General features: G+C 33.7%; 1 long non-coding RNA gene across 1 annotated transcript; it reads right to left on the bottom strand.

The window, feature by feature from the left end:
- Positions 1 to 857: 857 nt before the first annotated feature.
- LOC141484201 (uncharacterized) lies at positions 858 to 27,870 on the bottom strand. The gene is made up of 3 exons (XR_012466525.1): positions 27,662 to 27,870; positions 23,859 to 24,056; positions 858 to 6,082 (listed from the first exon to the last, which is right to left on the bottom strand). It is a non-coding gene; the product is annotated as an uncharacterized lncRNA (long non-coding RNA).

Genomic DNA, 27,870 nt, shown 5'->3' with positions numbered 1-27,870 from the left:
CAAATTAATTTCTGATAAGTCATTATTAGAAAAAGCTTGTGCAGATTTGCAAATCATTTTAACCGATGGGGAAAAATGTGACATCACTAGTCGCGAATTGGTTGAAGAACTTTTGAGCCTAAACCCATTATTAAAAAACCTTGAAGCAGCAGAGCCACTAAAAGTTCTTCAACTTATTAAACAAAATGATTGGCAGGATATTTTTCCGAATGTGTGGACAGCGCTTCGGATTTTGCTGACCATCCCTGTAACTGTCGCTAAAGGAGAACGCAGCTTCAGTAAGTTAAAACTAATTAAAACGTACTTACGTTCCACTATGTCCAAAGAAAGACTATCAGATCTTGCAATATTATCAATTGAAAATGATATTGCTCAGGAGTTAAATTGTTCCGATCTAATAAAAAAATTCGCAAGCGCAAAAGCAAGAAAAGTATTAATCTAGTATTTTTATTAAATCAGAATAATTTAAATTTAACCCCGCCGCCGCCATTTTAATTAAATAAAACATTAACAAAAATACTTTTTTCTTTTATTATTTATTTCCCATCCAACAAAATACACTTAAAAATTTAAATAAGTTATCAGAGGAGGGGCGCTACCATAAAATCTCGCACCACCTAAAAGTTATGCTAAGGCCCCCCACTGGGTGCGCGGAGATTTGGTGAATCCAGTTGAATTTCCTACGGTAGCTGGAAATTCTAGAGGAAATTTTGAGTGAATTGAAATATTGAAATATTTCAAGTCACTGTTTAGAGAAGTGACACTAATTGGGTTATGGTAGTACTCGCGGGTTTATTCAATTTAGTGATTTAGAGATTTTTTTCGAGTTCCTGGTAAGAGTATTTGGGGAAATAGTGGCTTTTGTTGGAGTTTTCAGGGGAGTCCGTCTACGATAATTTTGGTGAGCGTATTTTAAACAATTCTGATATATAGTGTAGATGTTATTGCATGCGTATGTGGATTATATTTTCGACTTGGCACCTAGAGTATTAATGAACATTTACCATAATAATATAGCTACGAATCGGGTTCCCTTTTCATTTTATTAGGTTATTATAGGTCATAGTAATTTCCTACGTTATACAGAGAGGAGCGATTAAGTGGGTCTCTTGAGAACTTCTCAGAGTTGTATTTTAGTTGGTTTTATAGCATAGCTAGTAGAATTCAGGCAAGGCATATCTATGCCCTGAGTGAAGTTACCTCAATTTTCAAAGGAATACTCCTGTCAGTTTGTTTTAGTAGTTTACCCATAGTTTGCTCATGGTTATAATTATTAATTTCTTTTTCTTTTATATAGTGTAAATAACGTTCAGTATTAATTTTTGTTCATTTAATTTTTTTCTATTGTTAATCCGATTATTCTGCCAACTTTACTCATCAATAAAGTTGGTTTGTGAAAACTTTGCTAATATTATTTCATTCCCTCAAACCCCTAGAAGACCACGCATTTAAGCCGTGGCCGAATCCAGTCTCTGAGGATATAATTGGTGGCATAACCAAGCCATTCCTCCACGAAGATTAGAAGGTAGGAAAAAGTCAACTGTTGACCAAGTTGCCTACTAATTCTCAATCCGTGTGATCAGGACGGATTTCAAACTTTTTCTGATCTGGTGGCAGCAACTCTCACGCTACCAAACTAAATTAAGAAAATAAATACCTTTGGCTGAACGATCCCATATACAGGGGGGTGAATTTTTCTGGTGCGAGTAAACACTGAGATGATTATTATATATTCATAGTAGTACTTATATAGGGATCGCCAATTCAGACCCGACGGTCATTTATTACAATATTGGAAACTTCATATTTTCACAAACATTGCCAAAAATTGCAGATTTCAAATCGCAAGCACCAGGTAATTTCCAGAAAAATGAAACCAATACTGATATTAAATTTTGTCAGCCCCTAACTGTTTCCAGGGAGAGTGATCCTTTAGATTTTTTTGAACTATTTTTGACCCCAGAAATTATTGAAAATTTAGTAAGATTTTCATGCTTGTATGCTGCGAAAAGAAATAAAGCAGGATTTCAGTTGGATGTTGGCGATATGTACACCTACATAGGAATTCTCCTTTTGAGTGGATATGCTCTATTACCACGAAGAACAATGTATTGGGAAACAAACGAAGATGTTCGTAATCCTCTGGTGGCCAAGTCTATGCGCAGAAATCGTTTTTTTGAAATATCTTCTAATTTTCATGCAGCAGATAACGATAACTTGCCTCAAAACGATAAGTTTGCCAAAGTAAGATATCTTACTGATGCACTAAATAATAACTTTTTGCGATATGCACCTGTTGAAAGCAACATATCCATCGATGAATCCATGATTCCTTACTATGGAAGGCATGGATGTAAACAATACATAAGAGGTAAACCTATCCGTTTTGGATATAAGGCATGGGTTGCAGTACTAAAGTAAGGATACTGTGTACAGTTTCAAGTGTATCAAGGCAAAGATAAGAACATGGATATCGACAAAGATATGGGACTGGGAGTATTAGTAGTATTTCATTTTGCAGAAATACTGAAAAAATCTCAAAACTTCTCCCTTTATTTTGTCAATTTTTTCACTTTTGCAAAACTTATCACATTGTTGGGTCAAAAAGGTATAGGAGCAACAGGTACCACTAGAGAAAACAGAACTGGCAAATGCAAACTGATAGAAACTGCCACAATGAAGAAGCTTGATAGAGGCTCCATGTGTTCTGCACTTGATAACCATAATAATGTGGTTGGTGTTCGCTGGAAGGATAACAATATTGTCACACTTATGTCTAATGAGTATGGGTTAGAACCAGTGGCCAAATGTAAAAGATATTCGGCAAAAGAAAGATCTAAAGTCAACATATCACAGACTTACGTTGTAAATAGGTATAATACTTTCATGGGGGGAGTGGATCAGCTGGATAATCACGTCTCAAATTACCGAATTGTATTTAGAGGCAAAAAGTGGTACATTCAGCTAATTTTTTGAATGTTCGATGTATGTGTCACAAATGCATGGCTTTTAGCGCGTGAGTATGGATACAGTGAAGACAATCTTACTTTCTGTCGTACAGTTACACAAGCACTCTTACTGAAATACGAAAAACGAAGCACATGTCCAGGACCAAAGAGGGCAAACAACCCAAAAATTGCAAGCGGACGACACATAATCTTAACTGGACAAAGAAGACTCCGATGTATGGTATGCAAAAATAAGACCAACAAGTCTTGTGATGCTTGTAAAGTTCCGCTACATGATAAATGCTTTCAAACGTATCATAGTTAATTTCAAATAATATAAAGTCAATAAACCACCTTATATCTGAAGTGTACATTTATTGCACTCCTAAGTCCCAAGGGGTCATCAACGACCCACCTCAAAACTCAAAAACCAAAAAGATAGAATTTTTTAAAGTATTTTTCTGAGTCATTTCTGACGTTCCTTGAACTGAAAAAGTTATCAGAATAACCAATTTTGGAAAAAAATAGTTCTGGGCCTTAATGGGTTAAGACATACGAGTTATTGATTTGAGACCGTCGATAAGAAGAGGCGGCAAATTATAAAATGGGAGTGTATTCATCTAATCCTGATGAATTGGAAAAACAGATGGCCAATATACAGATTTGCATTGATACAATTGATACATGGTAGATATTGGAGTAGAAATTGAGTAACGAAGTATGAATCCCAGTTAAACAAAATAATTGAAGCTGAATTCCAAATATATTTTCTCATAGAAAAACTTATATAACAATGCAACTCATTTTCGAAAATTTCCTATAATCAAAATAGAATGAAAATCAACTCTGCATAAATATTCAAGATAGAAAGCACAATTGACCAACATTGTTCAAGTTTGATGTTTTCCTGAAAAAGAATAAAAAACAGTAACAGTGAAACAGTATTCCTGTCTAAATAAAACAAATATTCCTGTTTCCTCGAATACAACTGCAAGAACAAATTTTCCTCCAAAGTTGGACCGGTAATGAAAATCAAAACGCTTCCCAGCTATATTACCTTCGTAAAAATGTGAACATGAAATATTAAAAATAATTTCTGACATCTAGTCCTAACTACATGATAAATATTAGAGGAGATACTGAAGTAACTTAAAAAATGTCGGAGAATTAAACTACGGGTAACTCATTTTTGAAAATTTGCTATGATCAAGAGGTAATGAAAATCAACTCTGCATAAACATTCAAAAAAGAAAGCACCATTGACCAAAATTGTTCAACAAGAAAGTTTTCCTGAAACAGAAAAAAAACAATAAAACAATATTCCTGTAACAATAAAAGACATATTCCTGTTTCCTCCAATACACCTGTAAGAAAGTATTTTTTTCAAATGCTGAGCTGGTAAAATGAAAATCAAAACACTTTCCAGCTATATTACCTTCTTCAAAATGTGAACATAAAATATAGAGAAAAAAAATGTGTGAATAAAAACATCAGTTAATCTTAGCCTTGATCGGTTTTTGTCATTTTTGTTGTTTTGGTTTCTATTGAACAGGGTTGAAAATGGATGTTTGTATGTTTAATACATAATATCAACTAATAAAAGATCATTTAACCAAAATTATTCCATTGTAAAAAAAATTTACCATATCCGCTACATCTTTATAAACATCAACATAAGGGTCGTTATCGTAATCAGGTAAGGATATTCACATAAACTGGTTATGGTTTTTCTGTAACATGGTTGAAAATGCATCTAAATTACATAATAACAAGTAATAAAAGATAATTCAACCAAAATTATTTGATTGTAAAAAATATGAACATTTTCATCTCCAAACTATGTCAGGAACATAAATTGCTCAACTATTAATAGAATAGCTTCAGGGATTAATTAGAGATTACTGAATATAATCCAAAGTAACTGCAAAGTGAGGTTCAAGAGATGATGAAAATCAACTCTGCATAAACATTCAAGAAAGAAAGAAAGCCCCTTTAACCAAAATTCTGGGAATATAAAGAAGTCATGCAAGCAAAACTTTTTGTGAATCAAAACAACAGAACATACAGCAAGAAAATAATGCAACCAATGCATTAAAAAAATAATGAAAGAATTTCATCCATCAGATTTTTTTCCTGTAACCGAACTATTTCGAAGATCGCACCAAAGAGGAACAATTATAAATCGATTTCAAAACTTCCAATACCTTGATAATTTCCCCGACAGAGAGCAACATCTCCGGCGAGGTGACTAAGCTTGACATTGACATCCAGTCCTAACTACATAGTAAATTTTGAAGAAGATACTGAAGTAAGAAATAATTGAAATCCCACTTCAACAAACAATTGAAGCTCAGACTTCCATATATTGTCCCCCTTGGAGTAGTTATTCATAGAAAAACTTCTGCAATGTTGGAGTATTCAACTACATGCAACTCATTTTCGAAAATTTGCCATCACCAAGAGATAATGAAAATCAACTCTGAAAGCAGGACAAGTGACATCACTTACTGTTTCCTCAAGTATGCTTTATAAACATTCAAAAAAGAAAGCACCATTATGACAAAATTTGTTCAAGTGTATGGTTTTCCTGAAAGAGAATAAACTACAACAATAAAACAATATTCCTGTAACAATAAAACAAATTTCCTGTGTATGTATGGTTTTCCTGAAAGAGAATAAACTACAACAATAAAACAATATTCCTGTAACAATAAAACAAATTTCCTGTTTCCTCCAATACACCTGTGAGAAAGTGTTTTTCTCCAATGCTGAGCTGGTGAAATGAAAATCAAAACACTTCCCAGCTATATTACCTCCTTCAAAATGTGAACATAATGTATTGAAATAATTTTGTGAATGAAAACATTAAAAGCTAATTTAAGCCCTGTTTGGTTTTTGTTGTTTTTATGGTTATGGTTTTTATGAAACATGATTGAAAATGCATGTATATTACATAATATCAACTGATGAAAGATCATTCAACCAAAATTATTTGATGATAAATTGAGAAGACACTATACTATTCCACAATATTTCACAAACTTCATTTTTTTTCTTTTCAGCTTTCCAGGTTGACTCTTGCACTTAAGATGGCTTTGGTAGCGTTTCAGCTGTCTTTTTCATAGAGCAGGACTCTGAAAAAAATATATAAGGCCTTAGACGCCAATTTCAGTCAATACAGTTAAACTAAACATACATGCTACTATTATTTTCACTACTATGTTCAATAATTTTCTGTGGAAATTATAAATTATTATTGTGACGCATCACATCATATCTCAAATAAGTATGGGAAAATAGATTCACTAAATTGATCAAAATGAATGCCAGTATCAATCTAGCTATTTTGAAACTGGTATACGTTTGTTCAAAAGTAATTGACAAATAAGAGTACATCATTACCACTGACAGAGCGAAGCCTCAATTGAAGCTACTCAAGAATAAGCAAATACATGGGTTATCCCTTCAAAATTGAAAACTGAGGTTTATCAAAGCACCTGGGCTGAAGTGGAAAATTGAAGGTTCATCATGGACTGACAGGATGGTGTATTTAACACCTTAGTCTACCGCGGTCGCGTTATGGGTATAGAGATAGAGATTCCTGACACAAGGTGCAGGTCCTGTCGCGAGGCGTCTGAGACCTTAATGCACTTGCTATCAGCATGTCCAGCATATGCGGTCTCGGCGTATATTCATCGACATAACGCGGCCCTAAGAGGGCTATATTACCATCTACGGCACTCTTACGGTATTGACGAGACACCGGTGTTGCCCTACGCTCCGGGGGATATTGAATCCTTTGTAAGAACGCAAAGTCCAAATTCATTGAAAATATTTGTTACCTACCCACAGGTTCATGCAAGGTAATAAGCCTAATGTAGTTCATCTCGAGCACGAGATTTTCTCTTCGAACTCCACAAATTGAGATGTTTGTTCTGATTATTGGAGTCGATAGTGCAATGATGCCCTCTCTGCTGACGAATTTCAAGATCATACCATCTTGCCGCACTAAAGCATGTGCCCCTTGACTTAGGGCACATGATTCTCGGTCCCAAAGATCACTTACCCCGCGGTGTGGGGAGTGGTCGTTGGTTGGTATTGGTGGCGCACCCTCCTGAATGTATCGATGCTTCGGGAAAGATGAGCCTTTGATGTCATACAATGGGGAATGTTCCTCCTGACGAAAATCAAATAATATTCATAAAAGAGCTCTAAAACAACGCATTTTAAAGTTATCATTTCAACCTTTTTCTTCAAAAAATTATTTAAATACTTAAAAAAAGAGGAATGAAATAATGCATTCAACATTTAAAGGATTCGTTCCTATTTCACCATTTGGCAACATCGGTTATAGCTAATAAAGGACAATGAATCTGTTACCTGTATGAGACAAACAAAGATGACATATTTCAAAGGCGTGCTGTTCTGTTTACTTATGTTCCGAGTTCCGAGACATTCTGTGACATATGACATTTTGTGCACCTAACCTATCTTCCTCTATATAAATAAATAGCAAAACAACTGTTAATGTGGCTTGTGAAGTTGGTATTGAACTATAATTTATATTTTGCCTTAATTGTTGATTTATAAAGATAATTTTCCTTTTTTAAAGTAGAATATCTAGGTATGTATAAATTTTTCAACTTGATGTAGGCGCTGTTGCTAATAGTTGCCAATTAGAAACAAATCCCTTTAAAAATTAAAACCCAACATTTGAAACATCAATTTGAATACTTTTCCAAGTGAATTTGAAAAGCTCATGAATTAAACTCAACTTTATTTTGTTCAAACTTGCATTTGCTGTAATAACCCAAATTGAGGAACATTTCCCATTATGAAGGCAAGTCAAGTCTGTAGAGTACAGATTATGACTATACAATGATCAGATACCGGTAAAATACAATTGAACACGATGATTACAAAAACGTTAAATATTAAAATTGAGAAGCTAAAAAATAAGAGCCTGTAGTCATAAATGCCTGGGTACTGATTCAATAAATTCTTCTACCGAGTAAAATGCTTTTCCGATGAGATAGTTTTTCAAGTTGTTCTGAAATTGCTTCAGAGTATTAAATCCCTTCATAGAAGAGGTTAGTTTGTTACAACTGTCATTAAATGTAACATTTTTAATGGTTGTCAAGAGTATTAAAAGAAATCAATATTCCAAAAACACCACTATCGATTTCAAAAACACCAACAAGAAAAATATCATTCAATACAATTGGTATAATATTAAAGACCAGTCTATCAAGGATTTGTTGGCCATAAGTTAGGCCAATAACTGATGAATTATGCGTTTTCAGAATAATTTTATTATTTCATTTTGATTTTCAATAATCAATGTTTTCAAATCTTTTGGAAGAAAATTAATTCATTTGATTGAATCAAGTATTGCAAGATTTCCTGTATTTTTTTTTTGAAAACTTTGTCATTTCGATCAAATCCAAATTGGAATCAAATAGCAAATGCGAGAGAGAACATGAATGTTGCAAGTTCATTTCGTAGTATACACATGGCACCATCAAAATTAAGTAAAATATACAATATGTAAAATAGGTGAAAACAATCACAATTTTTTTACAATAACTCTAAGTAGATCTTACATTTAATAAAATAATCCAGTCATATTAGTCAAAATAGGGCAAATATCCTAGAATTGAAGATAGTCAGCTATAAACTTGTATAAACCTTTATTTTGACACCCTAAAACTTGTCTTTGTATTCATTGTGGATATTGAAGTTTATTCAAATCTAAAGCCATATGAAAACAACATGTACGAGGTCTATCCAAGAAAGTTCAAATTTTGCAGGCTAACAAATGGTTTAGAGCGAATAAAATCTGAATCAAGCCAAGACACAATCTATAATCATCTCTTCACATACAGAAGTCGCACAGGGTTTATCAGTGAAATCATTTTGTCTTGGGTCACTCACATACATTATTTATGTAAAAAATGATCAAGTATAATCTTCATGCTTCGAAAACTGGAACAAATATTAAGCTTCACAGCTAAATTGCTCATTTTTCACCGTTTCATTCGCATATATGCTATTTGATAATTTTATAGGGGGCATCGTCCCATTCCGCTAAAGCTGTATTCTACAAAAATAAAGCCATAAGTATTTTAACAAGAGCGGATATGCGGAATTCGTGCAAAACTAGAAATTATGACTGTTCTATGGGTTCACATTTATGATTCCTTAATAGAAATTCATAACAAGATAACAAGATTCATTAACCAAAAATTCAGACCACCATAATTATCCAACAAGATCTGGAAATCTTTAGACGTCAATGATATAAGGAAGGAAAAATTCGCTTGACCTTGACATTTGCAACAAACTTCCAGATTACTTCAAAGATTTTCACCAGAATCTGTTCAAGAGTAGAATGAAACATTTTTTACCAACTTACTGTTTTTACTCCACTTCAGAGTTTCGCAGTTTCATTTTTTCCCGCAGCTCTTAATTTGTTGAATGAAACAAACTGATCTTACTCATGAGATTCCCGCTAACACATCTTAGATCGGTGGGTATATATGTGTATAATTGTATTTTATTTTATATATGTCAAGTATGTTTGTGAATATTTGTAGGTGTATTTTGTTCACAAGGAATTTTAACTCATCAATTTATAAACACATATGAATGTATTAACCTGCGTAAATGCTGTATCGCAGTAATGAGCAACAAGCGGCCCGCCAAGCTTTTCTAAAATTGATTTTATTTTATCGACTTCCTCCCATCAATATATTGTTATAAAATTACTCATAATAAAATGGTGCATAATAAACCGAAACAATTTTTTGTGACGAGTTACTCACTTGCAGGTGACTTGTTCAACCAAAGATTCAAAATTATGTTAACCAACAAATTTTTTCAACTTTCAACTGTTTAAACCATAACAGCATGTCAGAAAAGCAAACAAAATAACAAAAGCTGCGGATGACAGACAGATAGACAGACATACAGAATTTATTTAATCACGTATGCGTACAATACATTTATGACAGGTTAAAAAGAGAGCAGATGCACTCTGTACTGAGTACAAAGTTAAAAGATAATATACAAATATTATTTATCATTTGAAATAAAACTCAACTGCTAGCTATAATAAAATATTAATGCTACAGAACATCACATAGTAACATATATATATATATAAAAAGTAATATTAAGTGAATAAATCATTAAGTGTAAGTACTATTCATATAATTCTGTGTTGAGTAAAAACAGTAAGGTCAGCTGGTAAATATACCAAGATGGCGGGTAGAGCAAACAATCATACAATTGCTCCCAAAGAAAATGAAAATTTTACATGTAAACATTGTTCGAAAAAAGTGGTGAATAAAGTGAAGTGTACAAAATGCAGTGAATATTTTCATCCGAAATGTCTAGAGCAGTCTAGCGATAAAAAAAATCAGAATGCAAGCATGTACATGACATGCAAACTGAGGACATCCGAGGAAGAATACTTGAGACAAGAAAACAAATTACTCAGGCAAATTCTGACAGACAAAGACATCATTATTGCCGACAAAGAAAAAATAATTCAGAAAATAACATTTTTAGAAGAAAGACATTCATCAATAAATAGCCATGTCTTTCAACAAGTCAGGAGCACAAAAAATCTGTTTTTGCAGGTAAAGAAGAAACTCTGGAAAAAAGTTCATAAATTGCAAACAAGATACAGGATAGCACTAACATTGAAACCCAACCCAGCATCATACAGGGTGGCACTAATTATGAAACGAGACCCAAGAACAGATTACACGAAACTATTCATCTTGAAAAGGCCCAAAGGAGTATCATGTCCAATATCATGTATATAAAATGGCGGCAGGTGCAAGTCCACTATCATTAAACTCTAAAGAAAACAATGAATTTATATGTAAACATTGTCAGAAAAAAGTTGTGAACAAAGCATTGTGTATCAAATGTGAAGACACTTTTCATCCTGCATGTCTCAGGCAGGCTAATGAGTCTAAAAAAAGTGATTGTAAGCATGTGGTGGGAAATCAAAACCAGGGTAAAGAAAGAAAGCAAAGTGACCTAGTCTACACTGAGGAAATATTCCTAAAAGAAGAAAATAAACTTCTGAGAGACGTAATCCAGAATAAGGAAACAATTATTAAGGACAAAGAGATAGTTATCTCATTATTGAATGACAAAATCGCATTCCTAGAAAATATTTTGTCACAATATAGCTATAATTATCCTCACAAAACTCAATCTGAACAAAAAAACGGCAGGCAAATAGCACAAAAAAAGGCCTATCAGAAAAAGTTGAGGCTGAAAAAACCAAACATACCAAGCAAAACCTTATAAATGAGTCAAAGGTAATAAACAGCCAGAAATCGGAGAATGTCCAATTACAGGGTGATTCATTTCTCCAAAGTGAATCAGATTGCACCAAAAATACTACAAATTCAAACAGAACAAAAAATGAACGAAATCATAATGTTGACAAAAAATGATGAAGAAACACAGGATGATCACCAAGTAGTAACAAGAAGGAGAAGAGGACATAACATTGGAAGTGGTAATGGAAATGAACATTTTTATGGGAAACACGAAAATAAAAGCAAAAAGATATGGCTATTTGTATCACGGGTACCAGACACCATTAAGGAGGATAACATAGAGAAATATATTAAAGATAAAACGAAGACAGAAAATGTGCACGTCAAAAAACTAGAAACAAAAAACATACGGAAGGATAACCAGTCTTTTATGATTGGAGTAGATCCTCATCTAAAAGAACTTATCTACGCACCTGACTTTTGGCCCAGAAATATAATTTATAGTAGATTCAATTTCAAGATGGGCAACACTTTCTAGATGGGCAACCAAAAGAAGAGGAGGCACAGACAAACCAACCGAGGTCTTTTTTAGAAATACAACAACAAGATCATCATACCCCCAACCACCACTGAACTGTGATGATGCATTCAATATGATTCATTTCAACATACAGGGACTTTCAGGAAAATGTGATGACCTTAACGTACTACTGACAACACATAATGTGAAAAGCGCTTGTATCGATGAACACTGGCTCACAGAAGATGAACTGAAGACAACTGTGATTAAAAACTACAAACTCATCTCATATTTTGCTAGGACACAACATCGAAGAGGGGGAGTATGTATATTTGCTAATGAAGAAGTAAACCTTGAACCAATCACTTATAAAGGTAGTGTAGAGAAGAGCTTTGAAACGTGTTTAACACATATCAAATTTCTAAATAGAAATAATCTCATATATATTATTAGCATATACAGAACTCCAGATAGTGAATTTGGTACCTTCATTACCAAGATAGAACAATTACTCTATGAAATATATAACAAAGAGGATACTTTTATTATCTGTGGTGACATAAATATTAACTTTCTCGAATACAGTGTGAATAAAATGTTATTGATGAATCTGCTACAAGAGTATAACATAAAATATTACATCAATGAGCCTAGAAGGATAACTAGCCATTCTGCAACTTGCATTGACAATATCTTCTCGAATACAGAAATAAGTCATGTACGGGTGTTACACTCTTTTTTATCCGATCATACATATCAGCTTTGTACTCTTAATATTGCAGTGAATGAGGAAATCAAAACAGAGTCTATCTATGAAAGAATATTCAATGACTCTAATATTAGCACATTTCAACAACATATATCCACTGAAAACTGGAATGAAATATACTCAGCTAATACTTTTCAAGATAAGTTTTCCATATTCTATAAAACATTCATTTACTACTATAACATTTCATTTCCCGTAACTAAAACTAAATTGAAAAATAACACAAAAAAATGGTATTCCCCTGAAATCAAGGAAATGCATGCTCAACTTTGTGAAATTGAAAGGGTAAAAAACCAAACACAAGACAAGAACTACATTGCAGCATATATTCAGTTTAAAAAAGAGTATAAATGCCGAGTAAAACATTTCAAAAAACAAAAAAATGATGACAGACTTTTCAATTCACCTAATATCATGAGAGAGAGCTGGAAAATTATTAATGAGGAAAATTGTAGCAAGCAGATAAATAAGGTCAATATTGTTGATAATGAAGAACAGACAATTACTGATCCAATGATAAAAAGTAACTTTATCAATGACTTTTTTATAGACCCTTCTCACAATTTCAACAAATCCAATAATGGTGATAAAAAAATCAACAGATTCCACAAAAGTTTTTTTCTAACACCAGTGACACCCATAGAAGTAACATCCATTATAAATAAGACAACAGCTAAACAGTCTGCTGGCATAGATGACATAAATGGGAAAATTCTCAAATCTGTCTGTACTCTTGTAGCAGATATCATATCATATTTAATAAATGAATCTTTCACATCTGGAACATTTCCAGATGTTAAGGAATCAAAATGTATACCTGTATTTAAAAATAAGGGCTCTGAGTCAAATCGCTAAACTATTCGAAGCATCCTATTGTGATAGATTGACCAAGTACTTGGAATATTTTGAGCTCATCCCAGCAAATCAGAATGGTTTCCGTAAGCACAAATCAACCAGCTCGGCAATTTCTGATTGCCTAGAGTTTATCTACAGTGCAATGAATGATAGAAATAATGTTCTAGGACTGTTCTATGACTTCAGTCGGGCTTTCAATACCATTGATCATCATTTGTTAATCATGAAATTGGAAGGGTTAGGAGTCAGGGGTGTTCCGCTTCAATGGGTAACATCATACTTAACAAACAGAACCCAGACGACAGTTGTGAATGGTGTGAAGTCAGATTCAAGAGTAATAAATTCAGGGGTTCCACAGGGTTCAATCCTAGGACCACTATTGTTTGTAGCTTTTCTGAGTGACATTGAAGACACCTGTAAATTCGCAAATCAAATGATATTATATGCCGATGACACTAATATTCTGATGTCACACAATAACATTGATCAATTAACAAATTTAAGTAACAAAGCATCTAATGAAATAGAAAGGTATAGCTTTGAGATAGGCCTTAGCCTGAATAAAAAAAAATCAATTATGTCCGGTTCTTGCCAAAAAACATGAATCCAAATTATGACCTATACTCAACCTTATCTGGTAAATCTATACAATCCATGGAAACCATCAAGTTTTTAGGTGTTACTTTGGATAGTAAGCTAACATGGGAAGCACACATAAGTACTGTATGTTCGAAACTAAGCATTACATGCTATATGATAAAAAATCTGCGAGATACTGTATCAGCAGACATCTTGAGACTATGTTATTTTGGGATGGTACAGTCTACTCTACAATATGGTGTGATCTTCTGGGGGTCGTCTTGTCACTTTGAAAGGATAATAAGAACGATTTGTCATGCTCATCCAACCACAACATGTAAATCTTTATTCAAGAATCTCCAAATACTAACCCTTCCATGTTTATATATTCTTGAACTGATTATGTACATAAAACGTAACCAAAAAGAACTAATGAGGAATGAAGACACTCATATGTATAATACTAGGAATAAAGAAAAACTTCGACAACCCTATTCAAAGTTATCAGTCTGTGAAAATTCACCAAAGCATATTGGTATCAAGTGTTTCAATAAAATAAGAGATTTGATAGATGTGAATCTGAATGACATTATATTCAAAAATAAATTGTGTAGTGATTCAGTTTTACCGCCAACGGGTTGTTAGTGAAGTGTCGGTGGAGGGGCGCGTGAAACAGTGGCGTCAATTAGTTTTGGGAAGGTCACTAGTAATAATAAGTGATCACAAATCATTGGAGTTTTTGTTAACAAGTCAATTCCGTAGCGCACGCTTAACTAGGTGGATTCTATTCATTCAGGAATTCGACTTTGAAATTCGTCATTGTAAGGGAGTGGATAACCTTACAGCGGATATATTATCTCGGAACCGATCAATGACGGAGGCCATGTACATATTTTCTTTGCTCGTTTGAATACCGATTATTCTAGGATTGAAAAACATTTTGTTAATTTGCGCGAGGACCAAATGCGGGAAGAATGGATCAGAAATAAGATTGAAATATTAGAAAAGGCAAAGTGCGATAAAAGGGCTCTCGGAGTGAAGGAACAGAAGATTTATAAATGGTATTTAATGCATGAAGGACTATTGTTTCGAAAGGGAAGTCTAGGATACAGTGGGTTTCAGTTATGTGTTCCTCGGGCTCAGATAGTAGATTTAATTATACAACAACACGAGAGTATAGGCCACTTTGGGAATGCGAAAACTTATAGTAGCCTAAGAAATTATTTTTGCTGGCCAAAAATGCAAAAGCATGTTCGACAGGTGGTTGCCGGGACATGCTGTTATAGTAGAAAAACCAGGCGACTTAGTATGTATCGATTTGATGGGGCCTCTTCCACCGAGTCGTGGCGGGGTACAACATTTGCTAGTATTAGTAGATGCCTTCAGTAAATATATCAAGTTATACGCGCTAAAAAGGGCGTCTTCTAGAACCATTTTGAATAAAATTTTGAATAATTACATTGGAGAAGTTCAAAAACCACAGTGTTTTTTGAGCGATGATGGAACGCAGTTTACTTCCAAGCTGTGGGGAAAAAAGTTAAAGGAGGTTGGAATCCGGCATAAGTTGATTTCTGTCTATTATCCACAGGGGAATATGACGGAAAGATACAACCGAGAAATTGGTCGTTTATTAAGGGCTTATTGCGCTGAGAAACATACAATGTGGGCCATGTTGCTTCCGTGGGTAGAAACATGCTTGAACAACGTTATTAACGATAGCACAGGATATACGGCTCTGTTTCTTCAGTTCGGTAAGGAGTCTACTAACCCGTTTGAGAAAATCGTGCAATTTCCTTCGGTCGATAAAACTTCAATGGGTTTGGAACAGGCTTGGGTATTGGCCTCTAAACGGTTACGATCAAAAGCACAAAAACGGGCAGATATACATAGCGCTAAGTTTCAACCTGTTTCCTTCAAGGTCGGCGATAGGGTTCTTGTTCGGTCGCACCCACAGTCCTCAGCAAACGATCGTGTTATCAAAAAGTTTGTATGGGCTTTCGAAGGACCGTTTGTGGTTGTCCGGCAGGCAGGCCCAAATTTATACATCATTGGTGATGTCCAGGGGAGGGAACTCTCTAATCAAAATGTTATTAATTTGAAACCCTATAATGAGATTAATAAATTACAGTAACTGTGGTTATCGTTGAGGAATTAGAAGTTCTATTTTATTTAGTTGTCAGTGTTTATTTTTCTTTTCATTATCATTTTGGCTACCTTAGAGAATTGAGTAAGGGAGCTTTGTAGAAGGTTGTGTCTACTTCCAGTACTTAAATTGCCGTTACTTGTACACCTAATTTAAGTAGGGGGGTGATGTAGTGATTCAGTTTTACCGCCAACGGGTTGTTAGTGAAGTGTCGGTGGAGGGGCGCGCGGAGTTAAGAGACGAATTGTTTTGGACAGTCAGTCTGGCATGGTCAGCCGACAAGGCAGTGTGTTTATTGACTGTGAATTTGACGATAGCGATTGCGAAATTAATGTTGTATCGCAGCTATCTAACACTTGTATATATTTTAATGTATGTTCTGATTGATAAATAAATCAATAGTGGTTACACGTCTATATCAAACTCATCGAACCCAGAGTCTCATCGCAATTGAAAAACTTTCTTCTTGAAAAAGTATTTTATAATATTGAAGACTTTTATAATTCGTGATATCTCATAATTGTAAGACTGACTATTGTATGTACAATTTTTCTGGTTTGTTTGCGATTAACAACTTATTTGTAGATTACCTTCTTTTCTTTCTTAACTAGTCTGATAAGTGTTATGTATGTGTATGTATAATGCCTTGTATAACCTTTGATTGATGAATAAATTCTATTATTATTATTATTATAATTAACCTTTAGGAAGGAAATTAATGTGACACTGAACGTTTTCAACAGGTCATCAGGAAAAGTAATCGCAGGAAGATCAATTATGGAAGAAGCGATGGGGACATCAATTTTAACACTTTCAATGCTAATGACCCGGATCCGTGTCACCTCCCACCTGTAGTCACGTGCTCGTGACACGGATCCGTGTCGTCTGTGTTTGTGAAGTCATCTTGGCAGTGTATCGCGAGCACCGGTTGAAAGCAGTAGTAAGTTTGTTAGCATATAGCCAATGCATAGGAAATTCGTATTTTTTGCGCCGTTTCCGTATAGAATTTTTGTAACAACTGATATCAGAACAAAATGGCGGATAGTGAGGCAGGGCCATCGGAGTCTAAAAAAAGAAAATTGACTGTTAAAAACCCTCGTAAATTGACTGAAGATGAGCTTCAGGCAGCATTGTATGAATCTTTCAGTGACTTTGATTCTGACGACGCGTCGGATTTCATTCCTAACGACGACAATGACGATGAGAGTTTTAGCTCATCCGACTCGGGTAAGTGTATTCATTATGTTTTTTTGTACTCGAACTCTGAAGGCAATTAATTTGATTTCAGAAGATGATGTACCTTTGATAAATTTGACGAGAAATAACGTGAACAATAACCAAGAATTAAATAATGCAGTGGCTCACGCTGATAATATTTCTTTTTTATGGGATGAAAATTCTAATGGGATGTGGAACTTTCCATTTACGAAAAGAAATGAGCTTCTGGTCCCCTTACCGGGTGACAAACCAATTGATTATTTTCGTTTCTTGCTTGACGACGATTTCCTAAACCTGATAGTGGAACAAACCAATATTTATGCCGAAGAAGTATTTTGTCAGCCAGGTATATCTGAAAAATCCAGAATTGTTTGATGGAAACCATTATCGACGGAAGAATTACTTTCATTTTTGGGTCTGGTATTGCACACAGGCACGATAAAATTAAAAAAAAATTCAAGACTACTGGAAAGTGCATCCACTGTTTAATTTTAAATGTTTTTCGAGTCATATGAGCCGTGATAGGTTCCTCCTAATTCTGCGATGTTTGCATTTCTCAAAAAATCTTACCGAGGGCGAAACTACAAACGATCGCTTATATAAAGTATCACCCATTATAAATTTTTTCAATAAAAAAATGGCCACAATTTACTATCCAGGAAAACAACTTTCGCTAGATGAGTCCATGGTTTTATGGAGGGGTCGCTTGTTATTCAGGCAATACATAAAAAACAAGTGACATAAATATGGAATCAAGCTCTATATGCTTTCGGAACCAAATGGCATCATTTTAAACATAGCTGTGTACACTGGTGTTTTAGATAGTAAAGGAGGAAAGGGACATGCGGCAAATGTTGTGTTGCATCTGATGGAAGGTAAACTGAATTGTGGCCATTCCCTTTTCTTGGACAACTTTTACAACAGTTGTGACTTAGCAGAAACTTTACTACAAAAACAGACTTATTGTACTGGGACACTTCGTGCCGATCGAAAAAATAATCCAAAGGAAGTTGTTAGAGCAAAACTGGGAAAAGGCGAGACTATATCCAAATATTCAAAGAAAATATTGGTGGGAAAGTGGAAAGACAGGAGGGATGTTCTTTACATATCAACAGAGTTTGAAAATGAAAGGATTGAACATACAGATAAAAGAAATAGAGCACGACTAAAGCCTTTGCCTGTTCTTGAATATAACAGGTTCATGGGAGGTGTGGATAGACAGGATCAAATGTCCTCGTATTACCCATTTGAAAGAAAGACGCTTCGGTGGTACAGGAAATTAGCTCTACATATTATTCAGCTAATGCTATTGAATGGATATTATTTGCATGGAAAATATTCTTCACAGCAAAAAATGTCATTGTATGATTTCAGGCTGGCGGTTATAGAAGAGCTATTGAAAATGAAGACAAAAGCCACTCCGGATTTCAAAAACACAACATTTGTTTCTCATCACCCAAAAAAAATTCCTGAAGTTTCTACTAAAAATGAAACCAAGAGAAAGAGGTGTAGGGTATGCTCGCAAAATAGGATTAGGAAAAGCACTATATATCACTGCGAGAAATGTCCTGATGCGCCTGGCTTGTGTCCAGGAAAATGTTTTGTAATATACTTGTCAAATAATGCTTTTTATTTTGGGAAAAAATATTTTTCATGTTTACTTTGCATTTTTTATGAATGTATTTTATGTTTGACGTTTTTATGTTCAATATATTTGTGTTTTACAATAATTCGTTGATTTTTTTTTATGGGAATGTAGATTGCATTTTTACCGCCTACAAGAAGGAAAAACAATAGAAGACCGACACGGATCCGTGTCGGTCAGCAAAAAGCAAGAAAAATTTTGCTATATGCTCATGACACGGATCCGTGCCATGCTTGAGAAGTTCACAAGCGCTAGATATATGTCGATCTAAATAGTGAATTTACATTTACAACAAGAACATAAAAGAAGAACATTGAAAAAAAAATTAGCACCTAGGTTCAGCAAGCTTTAAAAATTCCGCAGCGAAAGTGTTAAAGGTGTAAATGATGAACAGAAAAAAATTTGTTACAAAAGTTCCTGATAACATAATGGAAGAAAATGTCAAGGAATATATTGAAACACATATTTTCAAAAATCAGGATTCTGGAAATGAAGTGGAAGTCAAAAAAACTACACACACTTAATGTAAGAAGGAATAACCAATCCTGGCAGCACCAGGCTTGAAAGAGGAATTATATGATCCAAATTTCTGGCCAAAAAATATTGGATTTGAAAGCTTCGATTTTAGGAGAGGAAGATCTCCTTGAAAATGTGGAAACTCGAACAAATAACACAAACCAAGCAGAATCTTTTTTAGAAAAGAATCAAATAAACAAGATCCAAATGATATGAAAAATTTTCCAATGCACCACAACGTACAGTCTTTAGGAAACAGTGTGAATATGCTCCAAAAAGTCATGGAAAATCCTAATTGCCCCATTCTATGCATAACAGAGCACTGGCAAACATGGGAGAAACTAAAACACTATACTATTGATGATTTCAATCTTATATCGAGCCATTGCAGAGAGGAACGCAAACATGGAGGTTCAGCAATTTATGTGATGAAGAGGATCTCCGGTAGTCCCATTGGTGAAATTAATGCCCTCTCAGAGGATTTTACTTTTGAATGCTCCAGCGCAGCTTGCAAAATAGCAGGCGGCACCAAATTTATCATAGTCTGTGTATATAGATCACCATTAGGTGATATAAATTTTTTTTTATCTAAATTTCAACATATAATGGACATTTTATATGAAAAACACTGTGTATATTTTATTGCAGGTGATTTCAATGTGGATCTTTTATGTCAAAAAACGAAGGCTTGCAGAGATTTCAGAGATCTGCTGGCCAGCTACAATGCTACTATAACTATTTCGGAACCAACAAGGAAAACTTCTCATTCTAGTTCATGCTTAGATAATATTATTACAAATTTTGATGGATTTGAAAAAGGAATAGTCATACAAACCGGTATTTCTGATCATTCTGGGCAGCTCTTGCTCTGTTATATAATGAATCAAACTCACCTCACTTCCAGAATTCAGAAACGATACTATGATCTGGAATCAATTCTGGAATTTCGTAAAAAATTAGTTTTCGAGGATTGGTCAAATCTTTACAACGCAGAAAACCTAAATGAAGCATTCTCATCCTTCAGTAATACTTTCAACTTCTATTTCAATCTCTATTTTCCCAAATCATGTAAGAAAAAGAAGTTGACTAAAAGTAAATATTTCATGTCACCAGAGATTAGTCATATGAAAAACAAACTAGTTTTCTATCAATCAATATCGCACATTGATCATCAGTACAAAGAAATTTACAAGGAACTAAAGATCAACTATAATAATCTACTAGAAAACGCCAAGAAAGATTACTATAGGAAAAGAATTGCACAATCAGACAACAAAACCAAAATGATGTGGAAGATAATTAAAGAAGAAACGGGTTCACTGCATTGTAATCAGATAGATACTGAAAAACCAGGAGAAATGGCTAATAATATTAACAACCATTTTGCAAATTCAGCTCTCAAAATTTTGTCAACACAAAATAATATCAGTAAAGTGAGCGGTTTTGAGAAGTTGATCGTCAGTTTCAATGATTTTAGAATGACCTGCAACACCTCTGTGAAGTTTTTGGGTATATATATCGATGACACCTCAAGTTGGGTAAATCAAATTGACAATCTCTGCAGAAAACTCTCTTCAACTACATATGCTATGAGAATTCTCAAAAAAAAAACCTTGAGTGTTGTTCTGATGACTGTCTACTACGCTAATTTTTACTCTGCAATAAGGTTTGGTATTATTATTTGGGTCTCCAGTCATGAGCTGAACAGAGTATTTCTCTGCCAAAAAACGGTAATCAGAATACTTTTTGGTATGAAGGTCAAAGACTCATGTAGAGGAATCTTCAAAATGAACAAATTATTAACAGTACCAGCGATATACATTTTTGAGTCATTAAAATTTTTAGTAAATCAACCAAGCTACTTTGAAAAGCATCATAAAACACATAAGTATGGAACAAGATTTAGGAATGATTTTTTATATCCGATACATAAAAAATCTCTATATGGAAGAAGTACTGTATACAGTGCGATTACATTTTTTAATTATCTGCCACAGGATATGGCATATTGTTAATCAATAGTTTTAAGTTAGTACAGTTAGAGTTAAAGACATTCACCTACCTATGTAATTTTTCCAATCTTTTAATAAAGTCAATCTAAAAAACTTTTATTATGAATACCCCCTTTTCCAATTAGAGCTGATCGGTTTCGTGTAAAAATACTTAATGGATAAAAGAGGTAAGTAAGTAACTGCACTTTTTTTCCAAATTTGTTTTTTTTTGTAAATGTTACTAAATTTTTACCAATGTTGAAGAAAATGTTTCATCATAGCCCAATAACAGGCAAAGTTTCAACAAAAAGATAAAATCATTAAACGAGTACAAACAAAAACGGTTTTTGAAAATTCAAATTGATTTTTTCTCCATTTCAACATTTTGTTACTTACCTCCTTCATCCACTCGACTCTTGAACTATTTTCAAACATTAAAATAATCAAAATGACCAACGATCAAGACTGAGTGATGCACGATTACAAAGCTGCGTACGTGAACCTACCTCATTAATTCCGGTTGATATTTATCAGTTTGTATCGAAGAAACAGTGTTTGTTTTTATTTTGCATTGAAAATTGTATGTAAAATCTTTACTTTTTTATATATTTTTTTTCTAATGTTTATTATAAAGTTTTGTAAATTATCAATAAGTGTTATTTTATGTGCGGTCCGCCAAAAAAAGGCGGTAAAAACAGAATCTCTGAGAGAACTCGAGTACATAGCAAAAAGTGCATATATCAGAACTGCTTCAAGGATCGGAAACAATGATGACACAATTGTATTATATCGGGGGGAACGACTTTGAAGGAAACAAAATAGAAATTGAAGAATAAATACATAATTTTTTGACCTCGTATCACCTCCTAACATTTGACAGAGTAGACCAATCTTCACTTATTACAAATTTCAGGTTTTCGGAACATGATCATATGGTTCAAATAGTTATTATATAGAGCACCAAATAGGTAGAATTCAATCAGAATGGAAATGCTTAAATAACATATTATATAGTTAAACTATCCAGCGAAAACAACACAATGTGTTACTAGAATACCCCAACAAAATTTTACGCTTTGATTGAAATAATAACTTCTATTGTTTTTGTCATTGTCAACTGAAATTCATTTTTTTTTCTGTTAGTCTGTAGTCTTGAACATGACATTCAATTCTCACATTAGTAAGTACCCTTTTTTTTATACAACTATATATTTTTTTTAATGATGCAACTAATTTTCCTTTATTTTCAGTATTTTAATATTAAATTTCACAAAATGGATTCGAAGCTTTATATCTTCTATTAATCACCTGCGAGCGCTTTCGACAGCTGGTCGTACTGTCATCTTCTAGGCACTCCTCAAACTGTTGTGTTTTGATTTGTACTTGTTCCTTGATAAGTGATTTATGACTGAACATCCATAAATTCAACAGTCATAAATCACTTATTGAGGAACAAGTACAAATCAAAACACAACAAGACCTCACATTCAAAATATTAAACAAAACCATACACATTCCTAGAAAAGATCTAACACAAAGAATAATACCTGATGCAGTACAAATACAGGCAAATTTACCTAAATTACGTGAAATACCTGAGTTGAGACGTTCTGACTGTATAAAGAGGCAGACGACAGTTTGAGGAGTGCCTAGAAGATGAAAGTACGACCAGCTGTCGAAAGCGCTCGCAGGTGATTAATAGAAGATATAAAGCTTCAAATCCGTTTTGTGAAATTTAATATTAAAAGACTATATTTTTATATTATATAATAACAGGTGATGTGGAGAGGTTAGCTTGACTGGCTAAGTTAAGAAACAGGGTAAGATTGAAGCAGATATTGAAGTCGGAGACAAAAAATATGAAAACTCTTTTTTCTGTTCAAGCTTTCGAGACTCTATTCTGTTCATGTTTTCTGAACTTTATTGGCTCTTCTTCAGGAACTCCATAGTACAATGAGATATAATTTAATTACAATTAAAAGTAGTACTTATGAAAGGAGAGGTTATGAACATGAAACCAGCAAAGATATTGTTTTTCTTGATACATTATAAAATCTGAAGCATGTAACACTCATGAAGTTCAAACACATGGAAACAACCAAACATCTTAAAACAGAGAAATTACTCAATTTTATTTCGAGTTAAAACAAAGAGATGATGGTTCAATTTCAATTATGTGTGATTTTATATACAGTAGGATGATTCATATGCAGAATTCTAATCTGAACTCGAAAATTTTTTACTAGTCCAAAGAACTGTTGCTAAGAAATAATTATTGGTTCGTAATCTCCCTTTGAATTATCGTGTTAGAAAATGGTGTAATGAAAAAGCATTTTGTACAATTACAGAACGAAAAATGTTGAAATCTTACCGTTTGTTTGTTAATGTACCCCAAACAATCTCTATTCTTATGGGTATGTAACTGACTGCCGCAAGCTGCATTCAACGAGTGTTCCCAGGTATTTCCAATCAAATTTATCCATAATCCATATCCTTAGCAGACACATCTGGAATGCTAGCACTTCTCATTGTCGCAAACACAACTTTCCGTGCAAGACTGAATTCTGGTCTGAAATGAAAAAAAAAAACAGTAAATAGGGTCCGTATTTTCAAAACTAAAATGAAGTTATTAATTCAATGAGTCAGGATTCGCTACAGATAATTTTATCATAGAATTCAGAAGGATCTCACAAATTTTCAATAATTGGCTAATCACATACTAAATTCGACAGTCTCCCAAGAGAACAAGAAAAATTCTATAATAATCAAGAATCTTTTGGACAATCCTGAGCAGTAGAGCAGTATAATATTTAATTACTGGAGGTTCAATTATATCAATGATGCAGATGTCCAATTGGCAATAAGTAAAATAATTTTCAGGAGAATAAGGCATGAAAAACCTTTACGTTATTGGAAAATTCATCTCAGTGAAATTCCAAATACATGAAATGAAACAAAAGGTATTTGGGACTGAAAAAAAAAGACTCTGGAACTAAGACAAAACTAAAAGATTCCAGAATAACCTCCACAGAAGACCTCATTCAATTTTGCATTGCGGCCCTGACACTTGCAATCTAAAAGTTTCTCCTCTTTCATACACGGACAATAGATAGTTGCTTTCAGTAGAAAGATGAAGATAGTCCTTTAGTCAAAAAGTGAGATTCTCAGACAGCTTATTCATAAATTGATGAATTAACTATGATACAATAAATAGTTGAGGTTAAATCATGAAAAATAAGAAATGAAACTTACTATGTTTTTACTACTTTTATTTGTAACGTTACTAAAATTTCGTCCTTTACAGACATTTTCAAACTTATACATTAAATAAACTGAAAATGACTGATTACATTAGCCCTTATATAACACCACTGTAGGTAATAACAGGTACTCAACTTAATTGAGTACCTGAATTTTGTTTACCAGTGACAATGTGGATGCGCTAATTTGAAAACCGGTGAGTAAACTAATGTGATTTGATCATTTAACAGGTTGCACTCGCAATGCTTAAGGCTGATTTATAGTTTAAGTAACGCAACCGTACCGCTAACGCCCACCGTACCGCAAAAACATAAAGGTTCAGATTAACATGCTGTCATTTATAAATGCTACTCCGCAAACGCAACAACGTATCCGTAACGTAAGAGATGGTCATGTTTCATCTCTTGCGGAAGTATTCCTTACGGACAACCAATCAGAGCACGAAATTTCTGTTTTCAACAATTGACAGTCATGTATCAGATGTTAGTTTTCGATTTTGTGGTTAGTTTGTTCATTATTTAAAATATTTTACGGTTTTTGCTGTCGAGAATATTGTATTATTATAGACATGGGTAGATTTTAAAAATGTATGAAATATATCTTCTTTTCTAAATTAATATTTCTAGAAGTAGATTATGATTTGTTAATAACATTGGTTCAGTCCTTCCCACACCTCTATGATAAATCCAATAGAAATTTTAAAAATAATTTGGTTAGGGGCAATATCTTACTGAAGGGTAATCTCTAGTTTTTCCTCTGGGGTAATTCTGTCAGAAATTGTTCGTTTCCGGATTTTTGGAACAATTTGTGCCAACAAACGTTCAAAAAGTGGAACACTCATTCTTGTATATTTAAAAAATTGTTCTGGATCATTTTTCATTGGCAAAAATGTTGTTGTGTAGAATCCGCGAATTCTTCTGTCTACATTTAAAGGTTTTGTTTTAAATTTCCTAAATTTCCTTTTTTTTTTTTAATCAGCGCACTTGCCAATAATAATAAATAGGTGGATAAAAAAAGATAATTATTGACAAACATTTTGAAACTTTCAAAACAAATCTCTCTGTATTTGACACACAACAGGATTTGACAGAGTGAATGCGCATGCGGATGCTACTGTTTTGCGTTGCGGTGCGTCATCTATGAAACGAATATTTGTTTTTTTGCGTTAACGATTACGTTACGGTACGTCTTATGTTGCGTTACTTAAACTATAAATCCAGCTTTATGCTTATGAATTTCCAAGGATTTCAAATCCTTCCTTGAATAGTGCAAAATTTCTGCATCCCAAGGAATGGTTTGAAAATGTCAAATTATTGTTACCTAGTCTGAAGGACCTTTCATGTTCAACATATTGTTTTGAAAAATTTCGACCACATTGTCTCACATAAACACTATTACACTCCGGACACTTGAGCTTATAAACTCCAGATTTCTTCAACTTGTCCACTTCTTGATTTCTGATTGCTTTATCTGGGGGTATATTAATCTGTAAGTGAATTTACGGTTTTGTTTTCTGACAACTTCAGGATTGTGTCTGCGTTGAAACCATTGTTATGGCCCATCTGTATATTCATTTTAAATTCCCAAGCTAGATTGTGAGCAGACAAAGGTAGTGAGAATGCTCTGTGCAACAGAGCAGACATTACCATCCCAAGTATTTCTTTCCATCCAGACAGTCATAAATTAGCTGCCTACAATTCAATGTTGCACAGAGCATTCTCACAACCTTTGTCAGCTAACACTGTAGCTAGGGAAATTAAAATAATTATACAAATAGGCCATAATGATGATTTGAAAGCAGACACAATCCAGAAGTTATTCATAGAACAAAGCCAAACATTCACTTACAGATTAATATACCCCCAGATCAAGCAACCAGAAATCAAGAAATGGGTAACATATTTTGAAAAAAACCAGCGATAATTGTGGGTTTATTTATAAAAAACAATGTGGAAGTGGCATTTAGACCACACGCCAGGTTATCTGATTTCTTTTCAATGCCAAAGATAAAGTGCACAAGTAGGAGAAATCTAATTTATAAGCTCAAGTGTCCGGAGTGTAATAGTGTTTGTGTGGGACAATGTGGTCGAAATTTCTCAAAACGGTATGCTGACTATGAAAGGTCCTTCAGAATAGGTAAAAATGATTCGACGTTTTCAAACCATTCCTTGGGATACAACCACAAGTTCCCGAATCTGAACAAAAAAAAAATTTGCGCTATGCAAGAAAGGGTTTAAAACTCATTTATTTGGAATCCTTGGAAATTCATAAGCATAAGCATTGCGGGTGTAATCTATTAAATAATCAAATCGATCTAGTTTACTCACCAGTTTTCAAATTAGCGCACCCACATTGTCACAGGTAAACAAAATTCACTCCTTACAGGGCAAAACTTCAGTAATGTTAGTTACAATGCTAACTTTAACTGAACTTGGGATTTGCAAATGTTTTCACTTAGCAATCCGATAGGTTGGAGAGTTATGCAGCATTGAATATGAAATATTCAAATACACAATACTTACTTCATGGGTTGCGTTTACATAAGTTTAAAACAACTTGAATTTTCACAAATATATAGTTTTATTGGAATACATGTATATATTATTTGAATGGTAGTATTTGCTGACCAGTCAAGAACAAAACTATGATTTTTTGGGAAAGAATGTTTTTGGCTTTCTACTACTCCATCTGATACAAAAAAAGGGATGAGACAATCTTTCAAAGAAAGGAAGGAAGTAATCAATTTGAAACTCTATACATGGATGTGTATTAGTCACTCCTAAAAATATAACCCCTTCAATTCAAAACTATGATGTTATTTATGTAGGCAGCAAATTAGAAATCATAGGAATAGCTTCAAATTATTATATAAGATAAAAATAAGATATTAATAATAAAATAGGCATAACTTACTGTTAGTGAGGTTAGCAGTTTTCAAACCTTGTATTTTCCAAACATCACATGTCAGAGATGACGAAATCATTTTATAAACAAAGTTAAAAATATTCAAAGTTGCACATGATATGTAAGGCTTTCTATTTTCACACTACACACTAACACATCTGAATAATTTACAGGTGAAACAACAGGAGTGGAATTCCACCATATTATTTTGATAAAAA

The sequence above is a fragment of the Leptinotarsa decemlineata genome, unplaced genomic scaffold (assembly GCF_025532065.1).
Source record: "Leptinotarsa decemlineata unplaced genomic scaffold, Ldec_3_MD MMD2_tig00005002_RagTag_RagTag, whole genome shotgun sequence".
Classification (NCBI taxonomy): Eukaryota; Metazoa; Arthropoda; class Insecta; order Coleoptera; family Chrysomelidae; genus Leptinotarsa; species Leptinotarsa decemlineata.
The sequence above is the reverse complement of the archived record's forward strand: the minus strand, read 5'-3'. Positions and strand labels throughout refer to the sequence as shown.